Below are 13,296 nucleotides of genomic sequence, written 5' to 3'. Positions count from 1 at the left end.
ATTACGGTTAAAGACAATGTTAAGATGCCACGTGTTCCACAATATAAAATATCCAGTGATGGTGAGAGAGCTTTGTTGGCCATTGTTCATGATTTGGTTCAGAAGGGTGTGGTTGAAGAGACTAGAGGAAACGTTTGCAATAGTCCTGTTTTGCCTATTCTTAAACGTACTGATCCTTCTCAACCACCTGTGTATCGTTTTGTAATTGACCTTCGAGAGGTCAACAAAATTGTTGTCCCTCAATTTCCTGTTGTGCCAGATATCACAGCTTTGTTTACCATGATTCCTGCTTCAGCAGGTTGGTTCTCAGTGATCGATCTCAAAAATGCTTTCTTTAGCATTCCCATTGCCGAAGAAAGTAGGGATCTTTTCGGCTTCTCTCTCGGAGGCCGCAGCTTCCGGTTTAAGCGCGCACCCCAAGGCTATTGTGAAAGTCCTTCAATAGGCAGTCAAGCTTTGAACTCACAACTTGATACCTTTTCTTTGCCCTCAGGTGCCACTCTTATCCAATATGTGGATGATTTGTTGATCGCTGCAGATTCTGAAAATGTTTGTAAAGCAGCAACTGTATCGCTCTTACAGCATTTGTCTGATTCACATCATAAAGTATCGTCTTCCAAGTTACAATATTGCCTACAAGAGGTTACCTATTTAGGTCATCTCTTGTCGAAGGAGGGAAGGCGATTGACTCCAGAACGTATTCATGCAATTGCACGAATGCCTGTACCGTCCACACAAAGAGAAGTGCGTGCTTTCTTAGGCGTTACCTCTTACTGTAGACAGTGGATTCCAAATTTTTCCCTTCTTGCTAAACCACTGTTGGCACTTACACTTAAAGACACGCCCCAGCCTTTGCCTTGGACTGATGAATGTCAAAAGAGTTTCTGATTTGCGTACTGCTTTGTGTTCTGCTCCTGTGTTGGGTACTCCAGATTACAGTAAACTTTTCACACTTTATGTGCATGAAAGGGAAGTTTGCGCATTTTCAGTGTTGACGCAACGATTTGGCGACAAACAAAGGGCGTGTGCCTATTTTTCTGCAACATTAGATCCAGTAGCTAAGGCATTACCTAGTTGCCTTAGAGCAACAGCAGCAGCGGCAATTTCTATTCGTCAGTCCGCTGGACTAGTGCTAGATCATACTCTTAATGTTATGGTGCCACATGCAGTAGATACTCTTCTTAATAGGACGAAAACTCAGCATTTAACGAGTGCTCGCTTGTCTGGATACGAGTTGACACTTCTGGCTAGTCACATACACATAAAAAGATGTAATGTCCTGAATCCAGCAACATTGTTGCCTGCTTTGGATGCTAGCAATGTACAAGATCAGCATGATTGTTTTCTTCGCACTGAAGAAGAAACGAAGGGTCGAAAAGACCTTAAGGACACACCACTTGTGGATCCGGATGGGATCCTATGGGTAGATGGGTCATGTTTCAAGCTCCCTAATGGTTAAACACCAGCTGCTTATGCAGTAACAACGTTGTACACAGTGGTAGAAACAACACGCATTCCGCATAATTCAGCGCAAGCTGAAGAATTGATTGCGTTGACAAGAGCATGTGTGTTGGCGAAAGGGAAGAGAGTGACTGTCTATACCGACAGCCAATATGCATTTGGCGTTGCCCATAGTTTGTCGTTTGTGGGGGGAAAGAGGATTCTTTACCTCCCACGGCACCAAGATACAGCACGGTCAGTTGGTATCTGACCTTCTCGAATCACTTGCCCTGCCTACTCAAATAGCGATTGTGAAGTGCAGTGCGCATAAAAAGATTACTGATGATGTGGGTCAAGGAAATGAGTTTGCAGATGATAGCAAAGGAAACCGCGAGGAATGTTGGAAGTCGCATCTATGTTGCAGGGCCTGCTAGATGGGTTGCAGAAGCTGGTATGTGTGAAGACACAGTGGAAAGTGTGAAAGCAATCCAGGAGGAGGCCACTGAGAAGGAATTAAGTACGTGGAGAGAAAGTACGGGAATGTACGATAGTACGGTATGTTGGACGGAATTGTCAGAGCATCAACGATAGTTGTTACCTGATGCGTATGTACTGCCTGTAGTTACGATGGCCCATGGACCAGCCCATATTAATGCACGGGGTATATGTAAGCTTTTAGCTCCAGTATGGCAGAATGCTGGTATTCCTAAATGTGCAGAAAACGTGGTGAAACATTGCATTGTTTGTTTGATGCACAATCCAGGAAAGGGAACTCCAACTCCAGCAGGTCACTTTGCACCCCCTACGTACCCATTCGAGGTACTGCAAATAGACTACATTCATATGGAGCGTTTCCATAATCTCAAGTATGTCCTGGTGGTGGTTTGTGCCTTTTCCAGATGGATAGAGGCCTACCCCCTAAAGGACAACACTGCTTTTTCCACTGCAAAAATACTCTTGAAAGAATTCTTCCCGAGGTTTGGTTTGCCGCGCATTGTCAGGAGTGACAATGGAAGTGAATTTGTAGGTGAAATTATGCAAAAGTTGTGTGTAGGTCTAGGCATTAGACAGAAATTCCACGCGGCAAACCATCCTCAGTCAGCAGGTTTGGTAGAGTGCTACAATGGCACTCTCAAACTTAAGCTAGCAAAGATTCAGGCCAGCACAGGCCTTTCTTGGCCTGATGCTTTGCCTTTGGCACTCCTTTCTACTAGAACAACTGTTCATTCTCGTTTGGGGCTTAGCCCATACGAGATGGTGTTCGGACGCCCAGCTAACATCTGGGGAGTCCCCAGACCCAAAAAGTACTCAGATATCCCCTACCCACTGTTGGTTGACTATTTGCATGATCTCACCACTAAATTGCATGTTATTCGTCAACAGGTCCAAAACGCTTAACCAGAGGCCTCTTCAGATCCCGGACACACCATCCAGCCTGGGGATTGGGTGTGCCTGAAACATTACCAGAGAAAAAAGAACCTGGAAACTCGCTGGGGGCCTCCAAGACAAGTTCTGCTTACAACTCGTACAGCTGTCAAGGTCCTGGGGAAGAAACATTGGATCCACGGTGTGCACTGCAAAAGGGTACCATTGCCTTTGCCGTATGACCAGTGGGTCCGAAAGGGTATTGGTGACAGTGAATTTGAGCAGGTACCCAGTTTTGTGCCGTTTAGCAGTGCACACCTGGATTGGACTAGCTCGGAGAAAGAGGATGATGATGTTTTACAGGAAGCTGTACCCGTTCATCTGAGAGTCGATACAACAGATCACGAACATTTATTCCAGGACCAGACAACGCTTGGAAAGACACGATATAATTTGAGGAAAAGATCCCCTAAGGACAATTAATTTTGACTATCACTCTTTTAAAACTATTAATAAAGATACATTTTTCCTTCCCTTATCCATCAAGTTGCAGAGTCACGGTAGGAGTCTTGAGCTGTGACCTGAATAGTGACTAGGTCAACAGGACTTGCAGTGTCATAGGACGGCTAACAATCACAGCCAAGTGATTAAGGAAGAACATCGTGAGCGACACCTTTAGAGTAATGGATAGTGCAGGAAAAGGAAGTGATATTAAAATGTTGGAGAGCTCATTATAAAAAATTATTATTTGGTCGTTGTGGCGTAGCCCTATGTGTTTTAGTAGGTTAAAGTAGTTTATTAGCATGCATAGGATGGATTATTCATGTCCTGCAGTTAGTACCTGTTCCCGTTTCTGTCCCTCTAACTCCCTCTACTACTGTTTCACCGCATAAGTTTTACTCACTCCCAGATCACGAGCAAATGAGAAGAATGGAATATATTAACAATTTGTTTATTCAACTGTTACACCAGCACCAATTGATAGTAAATGTTACTGATTGTTGGGTATGTGGTCTCATAGCACATAATACACAAAGAGGAATGCCGGATCTAGTCCTCCCCTTCTCATATGAAGGTTCTGCTTGGGCCTATCTGGCTATGTTTTCCAATGCATACCAGAATTTACTTCGATACCCTTCTGGTGGATCCTATAATGGTGGAGTGGATTTCAGTCATAGTTCTTTGATAAAGGGCATTGTAACTATGGCAAAGATTGCTGATATCATCAAGATTCCCAAAGACGAAAAGAGAGCGTATGATGGGTGGAATATAACTCGCTATACTCTTAGCCTTACTGACAAGCTCAAGAAACAGAGTTCTGCACCGATTTGGGTACTACCCCAAAGAGGTCGCTTGTGCTCGCAAATAAACAACCAGAATACCAAAACTAAGCAAGAGAGAAGCAACTGTTCCCACACTTATGTCTATACTCCTTCTACACCCGCACCATTAGTGGCTTCACAAGGTACATATTTCATCTGTTATGATAAAGCTTATACATGGCTTCCAACGCACTTCTCGGGAACATGTTATATAGCTTTTCTCCTCCCTCCTACATACACCGCTCCTGCTGATTATCATAGGAAGAGAGTTGCTAGAGGAGTAGTAGATTCAGAAGAAACAGCAGGGCAAGAAGGAGGGGATTTTCTGAAAGGGTTCCTTCCCTTTTGGGGTCCGATGGCCAATAGCAAAAATATCAGACAGTTGATCCGTGTGGTTGATGCCACAATCAATGTAACTTCCGGAGCTCTGAAAAATTTGACTGCTGAGCTTCAGGCGGATCGACTTATGACCTTACAGAATAGAATGGTTTTAGACATAATACTTGCAGATAAAGGAGGAGTTTGCAAATTTATTGGGTCCAGTTGTTGCATTTATATTCCTGACAACGCCCCTACAGTATACCAAGCCATCTCTAAGCTACATGTCATCTCTGAGTCTATCCACCAAGATTGAATATGCTACTTACCAGTATGCATCTGTTCTTGGCATGTAGGGCTGCTAACATTCATATCTTAGCATTAGATCGCCGCCTAGTGTTGGGTCCGGATGATCGCACATTGTTGTCCTGGAAGAGTCTTCGAAGTATCCTGAGATAGGTGGCTCCTCCCCTGGACTACAGTGCGCATGGGCATCGGCTCCATCCCCAGATTGTTTTTCGCCATTGTGGCAGAAGATGGAGTGAAAAGTGTAAAGGATGTCCATGCTAATGACTGAATACAATAGTATATCTGCAGCTGCGACAGGCACCGGGGAGGAGGGTGGGCGATATGAATGTTAGCAGCCCTACATGCCAAGAACAGATGCATACTGGTAAGTAGCACATTCAGTTCGAGGCATGTGGGCTGCTAAATTCATATCTTAGCATAGAATACATAGCAGTCCCTCCATCAGCGGCGGTTGCCCGTGCCAGCTGCAGAAACCTGAAAGAGTGTCTTGAGAACAGACTGTCCTACAGCAGCTTGCTGCTTGGAATGTACATCAACACAGTAGTGTTTGGTAAAGGTATGTGGTGTAACCCACGTGGCTGCTCTGCAAATGTCCTCTAAAGGAATGTTCCCTAGGAAAGCCATGGATGCCCCCAATTTGCGTGTGGAGTGCGCCCTTGGGGGTATGGTTAGAGTGCGTTTGGCCTTTTGACAACATATTTGGATGCACTTAACAATCCACATGGCTATTCCTGCTTTTGAAATGGGGTTGCCTTTGTGTTGTGGTGCGAAGGCAACAAAAAGTTGTTTTGTCTTTCTAAAGGGTTGTGTCCTGTCTATGTAGTACATCAACGCCCTCCGTACATCTAATGTATGGAGCATTCTTTCTGCTACCGTTTGTGGGTTTTGGAAGAATGCCGGCAAGTCAATAGTTTGGTTGAGATGAAACTGTGACACCACCTTCGGAAGGAATTTGGGGTTAGTGCTTAGCACTACCCTATTTGGATGAATCTGAATGAAAGGCTCTTGGATTGTGAGCGCTTGTAGCTCACTAACACGCCTCAGTGACGTAATAGCTATTAGGAAAGCTACTTTCCACGTTAGGAACTGGAGTTCACACGAGTGCAGTGGCTCAAAAGGTGGTCCCATCAGTCTGGTGAGGACCACATTGAGGTTCCACACCGGAGCTGGTGGTGTTCTTGGGGGAATGACTCGTTTCAGACCTTCAAGGAAAGCTTTAATGGCAGGCACTCTGAAGACAGAGAGATGCTGCCTGTTTTGAAGATAAGCCGCTATGGCGGATAGATGTATCCGAATGGAAGTGTACGCTAGATTGCACTTGTAAAGATGCAACTGATAACAAATGATGTTAGGGATAGATGCGTCTAGCGGGTTGATGTCATTAGCAGTACAGTAAATGACAAAACGCTTCCATTTTGCAGCATAGCATGCTCTGGTAGTTGGCTTTCTTGCCTCCTTGATGATGTTCATGCATTCTGGAGGCAGGTTAAGGTATCCGAACTCTAGGACTTCAGGAGCCAGATCGCCAGGTTGAGCTGTTGCGGATCTGGATGCTGAATTTCTCCATGGTTCTGCGTCAAAAGTCTGGGCGTGAGGCGCAGTCTTTGATGCGGCACCACTGAGAGTTCGAGGAACGTGGTGTACCATGCCTGGCGCGCCCACGTTGGAGCAACCAGGATGAGAGTCATCAATCAATCAATCAATCAATCAGTGACACTTAGAGCGCGCTACATACCCGTAGGGTCTCAAGGCACTGGGGGGGGGGGGGGGGGTGCCGCTACTGCTCGAACAGCCAGGTCTTCAGCTTCTTCCTGAAGGAGAGGTGGTCTTGGGTCAGGCGCAGGTCGGGAGGGAGTTCCAGGTCTTGGCGGCCAGGTAGGAGAAGGACCTTCCTCCTGTAGTCGCTCTTCGGATGCGGGGGACGGCGGCGAGGGCGTGGTTGGCTGATCGGAGGTGGCGTTTGGGAGCGTAGAAGTTGATCCGGCTGTTGAGGTAGCTCGGGCCTTGTTCGTGTAGGGCTTTGTGTGCGTGGGTGAGGAGGCGGAAGGTGATTCTTTTGTTGACGGGGAGCCAGTGAAGGTCTCTCAGATGTCCGGTGATGTGGCTGGTTCGTGGGATGTCGAGGATGAGTCTGGCTGAGGCGTTCTGGATCCGCTGGAGTCTCTTCTGGAGCTTGGCGGTGGTACCGGCGTAGAGGGCGTTGCCGTAGTCCAGTCGGCTGGTGACGAGGGCCTGGGTGACGGTCTTCCTGGTCTCGGTGGGGATCCACCGGAAGATCTTCCGTAGCATGCGTAGGATGTTGAAGCACGCCGAGGAGACGTTGACTTGCCTGGTCATGGAGAGGGAGGAGTCCAGGATGAAGCCCAGGTTGCGTGCATGGTCTGTTGGTTTGGGTGCGGTGCCCAGTGCGGGAGGCCACCAGGAGTCGTCCCAGGTGGAGGGGGAAGAGCCCAGGATGAGGACCTCCGTCTTGTCAGAGTTCAGTTTCAGGCGGCTGGTCGTCATCCACTCGGCTACCTCTTTCATCCCTTCGTGCAGGTTGGCTCTGGCGGAGGCGGGGTCGTTGGTCAGGGAGAGGATCAGCTGGGTGTCGTCGGCGTAGGAGATTATGCTGAGGTTGTGTTTGCGTACGATGGCCGCGAGGGGGCTCATGTAGACGTTGAAGAGGGTGGGGCTCAGAGATGATCCTTGAGGGACGCCGCAGATGACTTCGGAGGCCTCTGACTTGTATGGTGGTAGGCGGACTCTCTGTGTTCTCCCGTCGAGGAAGGAGATGATCCATTCCAGCGCCTTGTCCTGGATTCCGACGTTGTGTCATCGCGTGCTGCCTTAGCTTTCTTGCCACCAGCGGTATCAGAGGGGCTGGCGGAAAAGCGTACGCAAATTTGCCTGACCAGTTCATCCATATCGCATTCCCCTGCGACTGTGGGTGAGGGAACCTGGCGGCAAAGTATTGGCATTTTGCGTTTTCTTTTGTTGCAAACAGGTCTATCTCCGGATGACCCCACTGCTGGAAGTACGGGTGGAGTACAGATGGGTGTAACTCCCACTCGTGCATTTGATGGCTGTATCTGCTGAGCAGATCCGCCATCTGATTGTCCTTGCCCGGGAGGTGTTCTGCCACGAGGAAAATGTTCCTTTGAATGGCCCACTTCCACATGCTCTGAGCCAGATGAGACAGCTGTGGCGAGTGGGTGCCTCTCTGCTTTTGAATGTAGTACATCGCAGTCATGTTGTCCGTCCGGACTAACACTACCTTGTTGCACAGATGTACAATGAAGGACTTGATCGCCATGAAGATTGCCATCAGTTCTAGATAGTTGATGTGCATCTTCTGCTGCTGCGTCGTCCATAGTCCCTGCACTGTGTAAGTGAGCAGATGAGCTCCCCAACCCTGGAGAGATGCGTCCGTCGTCAGGATAATCTGTGGCACTGGCTCTTGGAACAGTCGGCCCTTGCAAAGGTTGTGTGGAGTCCACCAATGCAGAGAGTCGTATGCCCGACTGGTAACCAACACTAGGTCTGTTAAATTTCCCTGAGCCTGTGTCCACTGATTTGCTAAGCACTCCTGGAGCGGGCACATATGTAACCGTGCGTGAGGGACTATGAAGATGCAGGAGGCCATCATGCCTATCAACTGCATGAACACTCTGGCTGGAAGCGAGTGTTGTGGTCTGAACTTCTGGATTAGAGACTGCATGCTGTCTATCCTGACTTGGTTTGGTTGAGCCATGGCCGTCAGGGTATTGATCGTCGCACCTAGAAACTGCCGGACATGTGCCGGCTGAAGATGCGACTTTGGGTAGTTCAACGAGAAACCTAGATTGTGAAGGAGGTGAATGGTAGTCGACATATCCGCGGCGCACTGTAGTTCCGACTTGGCTTGAACGAGCCAGTCGTCCAGGTAGGGGTAGACATGGATGTTCTGCCTCCTGAGGTGCGCTGCTACTGTCGCCAGACACTTGGTAAACACCCTCGGGGCTGTGGTGACTCCGAAGGGTAGGACCTTGAACTGGTAATGCTTGCCTTGGATAGTGAACCTGAGGTATTTCCTGTGGGACGGGTGTAGTGGAATGTGGAAATAAGCATCCTTGAGATCTAAGGTTGCTAAGAAGTCCCCTTGGTTTAACAAGGGAAGAATCTGTTGCAGTGTAAGCATATGGAAATGTTCCGACAGTATGTACAGGTTGAGGGGACGTAGATCTAGAATGGGCCTGAGAGATCCGTCCTTCTTTGGAATAAGGAAGTACAGGGAATATACCCCTGTTCCTTCCTCTCCCACTGGCACGAGCTCGATTGCGCCTTTTTGCAGCATCGCCACTACTTCCTGCTGCAATAAGTGCAAATGCTCTGCGGACATAGGCCGTTGCCTTGGTGGAATGTTGGGTGGAGTGGACTTTAACTCTAGACAATAACCGTACTGGACAAGTTGTAGCACCCACCTGTCTGTGGTGATGTTTCTCCAGACGGGCAGGAACTGCTGCAGTCTCCCCCCGACAGGTGTTAAGTGGTCGGGGGGCAGTGACAGAGAGTCACTGTTTGCTTGGGGTAGAGGAGCGGGAGTTGTTGTTTGCTCTGCCGCGACCTCTGTTGCTGTTATTTCTGTAACCTCCCTTGTTCTGTTTTGTGAACGAGGATTGTGCTCCACCTCTTGAGAATTGCGATTGCTGACCCATTTGTCCTCTGGTGACTCCACGTGCACCTGAGTGACGAAAATTATTGCCACGAAACTGTTGTGATTGTAGGGCCCCCATAGATTTAGCAGTTTCTGTGTCCTTTTTTATCTTTGAGGGTGGTGTCAACATCTGGACCAAACAGTCTATCAGGATTGACTGGCTGATTAAGTATGGTTGTCTGAATATCAGGTTTAAACCCTGATATGCGGAGCCAAGCTTGTCGTCTCAGCATGACGCTAGTGTTGATCGCTCTAGCTGCTGTGTCTGCGGCGTCAAGTGCACACTTGATGGCTGCGTTGGAGATCAGTTTCCCTTCCTCAATAAGCAGTTTGGTGCCTTCTTGAAACTGTGGAGGCAGGTGTTGTACAATCTGCTCTAGGGTGTCATAATGCGCCCTATCGTAACGTGCTAAGAGTGCTTGAGTATTTGCAATACGCCAAAAGTTGGCAGCTTGTGCCGCCACTCTTTTGCCCCCTGCCTCTAGCACTTTGGACTCCTTGTCTGGGGGAGGAGCTTCGCCCGTTGTCTGGGAGTTGGCCCGTTTCCTGGCATTTGCGACCACAAGAGAGTCTAGTGGCAACTGTCCCCGAATGTATGCAGGGTCTGCAGGTGCTGGTCTGTACTTTTTCTCGATACGTGGATTGACCACTCTCGCTCTGGTAGGTTCTTTAAAGATGTCAGCTGCATGCTTGAGGACTCCCTTGAGCATAGGCAGCGTTTTCACAGTTCTTTCAGAGACTGAAAAAGTGTCAAAAAGAAAGTCCTCTTCTACTGGGTCAGCATGCATGTCCACATCATGATTAGCAGCTGCCCTCTCAATGAGTGCATGAAAACCTGCAGAATCCTCTGTTGGGGATGCACGTGCACTGAAAGGCTGTGGGTCTTGCCCCACACCTTGGGTGCCTTGGTCACCAATGTCATCATATGCATCTGGATGTGCATCTGGTTCATTGATGGGGAAGGTGTATTGGTCCTCCTCATGATATCCCTCACCCTCAGAGTGTTCTGGTGAGGGAGTAGGGCTTCTTCTTGGAGGAGGCTGGATAGGTTCTATGAGGCCAGAAGCGTGCAGAGGAACCATTTTTTTCTTTAGTGGGATGACATATGAGTCCAGAGGCTCAGAAGTAATCCTCCTTTTGTATAGCGTTAATTTGCCAGTGTTGGCGTCGATGAAATGCTCAGAATCGTCCTCTGATTCGGGTTCTCGACCTGAAGGTACCCCCGCCGTAGAAGACTCCGACTTCTTTGGCGTCGATTTCGTCGAAAAGGCCTTCGGAGCCTCTTTCGGCGGCAGAAGGAAGAGAAGCTTACTCTTAGGCTTTGCCGGCGTGTCCTTCGGCGTCTGAGGCGATGGTAACGGAGCCGACGTAGCAGCGGCCTTGTCCCTGATTCTCTGCAGCGAAGCGGCGATGGGGGACACTTCACTCACAGTGGCTTTTGGCGCCGACGAGGATGTCTTGACTTTCCCCTCAGATCCGACGTCATGTTGGCCTTTCGGAGTCTTGGACGCCGATGCAGTTGCCGTTGACCCAGAGTCCTTGGATCGATGCGCAGATGTGCCAACCTCCGACTCCACTACGCGTCCGACGGACGGAGTCCCAGTCGGAACCGGAGCCGTGCCGCTGGCCTTGGCGTGCTTAGACGGTGTCGCAGCGGTTGATCCGTGCCGACCACCCTTCTTAGAGGATCCCTCCTCTGGCGCCGATTTTGACCCTGTGGAATCGACCGACTTCTTCGACTTCTGCGGGCCGGAGGTCGACGGAGCCGATGCGGCGGCGGGTGCAGTAGCTTTCTGTTGGCCGGCCGCCATTTTAGGGACGCTCGAGTCCTTAAGTTTCAGTTTCGTTTTCGGGTCGGCCATTTTAGGCGTAGTCGATACCGTCTGTTTCGGTTTCGATCCGGCCTGCCCAGCAAGTATGTCCGTGGCCGGGCCTGAAGGCGGGGCCGTGACTTGCGGTACGGGGTCTTGGGTAAGGCCAACTGGCGATCCCGTGACCCGATCGTGATCTTCGAAACCTTCGGGGCATAGCTCGTCCCCTGAGCTATCTGCCGCGGCCCCATAAATCTCTTCGACGTCCCCTACCTCGTCGACGTATTCAAGGCCTTGATCCACGACTCCGTCGTCGTCTTCCGGATCCGCCTCGACCTCCGTTTCGGGTGGGGATATTTGGAGATGATGACCCTGTTCATCTTCTTCTTGGTCGCCGAAGATGTTTTCTGGATCCGGGGCCGCTTGTCTGGCCTCCAGGCGCACCGCGCGCCGAAGCATGAGAGTCTTTTTCGACCTGAATTGAGCGCAAGCCTTACACTTGCCGTCGTCATGGTCCGGTGAAAGGCATTTGTTACAGACCGGGTGCAGGTCTATATGTGGGTACTTGGACCCACAGAGCGGACAGTACTTAAACGGACTCCGCTCCATGCTGGAAATTCGTGGTCGTGTCGCGATGAGAAGGCCTCGATGTCCGAAGAGTGAAAAAACTCCGCTGAATCCGACTTCAAGAGTTGGAAGAACTCGAGACCGTGCGCAAACAATACCGACGCTATAAATACAAGGCCTTTTGGCCTTAAAAAGTTAGTTTTACTCGGTTTCGACAGAGAGAAGCCGAGACCGCATCCGAACCCAATGGCGGAAAAAAACAATCTGGGGATGGAGCCGATGCCCATGCGCACTGTAGTCCAGGGGAGGAGCCACCTATCTCAGGATACTTCGAAGACTCTTCCAGGACAACAATGTGCGATCATCCGGACCCAACACTAGGCGGCGATCTAATGCTAAGATATGAATTTAGCAGCCCACATGCCTCGAACACTGAAGATTGGTCTGTGATGGGATGGTTTTGGGGACTACTGTCCACTTGGGGATGGAAAGTGCTAACTTTCCTTGAAATGATTTTAGCACTCGTCTTTTCTTGTTGTCTTTGTCTACAGTGTGGTCCAGCTATCTGTGGACTCTGTGCCACAATCTGTCTCCAAACCAGTAGCACAACAGACAGAACGCATTAAGATGATGATGCAGCAACATCTTAGTGACCTCATGACCATTGATATTGACTCAGATTGAAATGGGTTCCTTTGTGCTTTGCCTGAGTATGGCAAAAGGAGGGTATGAGGTTACGTAGTTATGTTATGTTATGTTAATAACTTTTATTCAGCGCACAGCTGCCCCAGCGAAGGGGCGTCCTGGCGCCTGATCCAGTATCAGTTTTCAGCCTCACTTCGCTACAGCCGCCATTTTGCGTTTAGTCGCCATTTTATGTTGCCTCACTCAGGCAGCACGGCTAACGCAGAAAAATGGTCTTTCTGCCACCTTCAGCTGCTCGATGTTTTTCTCGTCAAGGAGCAACCTTTGTCCTTGTGTGCGATACTGATGTCAGGGTCCGGCCGAATTCGCAAAGCCATGTCTAGACTGATTAATCCATGAATTACTCCACTGTTTGGGTCCCACCATTCTTCTCTACCTTATCTTATTTAACTGGCCTTCGCTATTCTCTCTGTGTGTTCTCTTGTTACATAGCTCTTCTCTTTGAAGCATTCTACACATGTTTTGCCACCTGCAAATTGAATTACGGGCACTAGTGTTGATTAACCTGATGGGAGGAGAGCACACGGAGTCTGAAAGGAGGGTGTGTTTTAGACATCTGATAGCTTGTTTTCGAACTATTCCTATTTGTCAGTTTTGTGTATATTGGGAGTTGTCATTGTAAACTTGTGTTGTATAATAGACTGTGCGCCACAGATTGAAGTGGCAGTCTCTGGAGAACCTACCTGTGTGGTACTTCTTAGATAACTGTGCTTAGCTGCAGCTAATAAAACTACTTTTCTACGCCAAATAGAGTGTCCTGTGTCTCTGTCGGTCGAGGCAGGTG

General features: G+C 49.1%; 1 protein-coding gene across 1 annotated transcript in view; it reads right to left on the bottom strand.

Moving 5' to 3' along the window:
* MAEL (maelstrom spermatogenic transposon silencer) overlaps positions 1-13,296 on the bottom strand; it is a 1,192,885-nt gene that overhangs the window by 532,206 nt on the left and 647,383 nt on the right. The window lies entirely within an intron of this gene.

The sequence above is a fragment of the Lissotriton helveticus genome, chromosome 8 (genome assembly GCF_964261635.1).
Source record: "Lissotriton helveticus chromosome 8, aLisHel1.1, whole genome shotgun sequence".
In the NCBI taxonomy this organism is placed as follows: Eukaryota; Metazoa; Chordata; class Amphibia; order Caudata; family Salamandridae; genus Lissotriton; species Lissotriton helveticus.
This window is presented reverse-complemented; position numbering and strand designations above follow the sequence as displayed.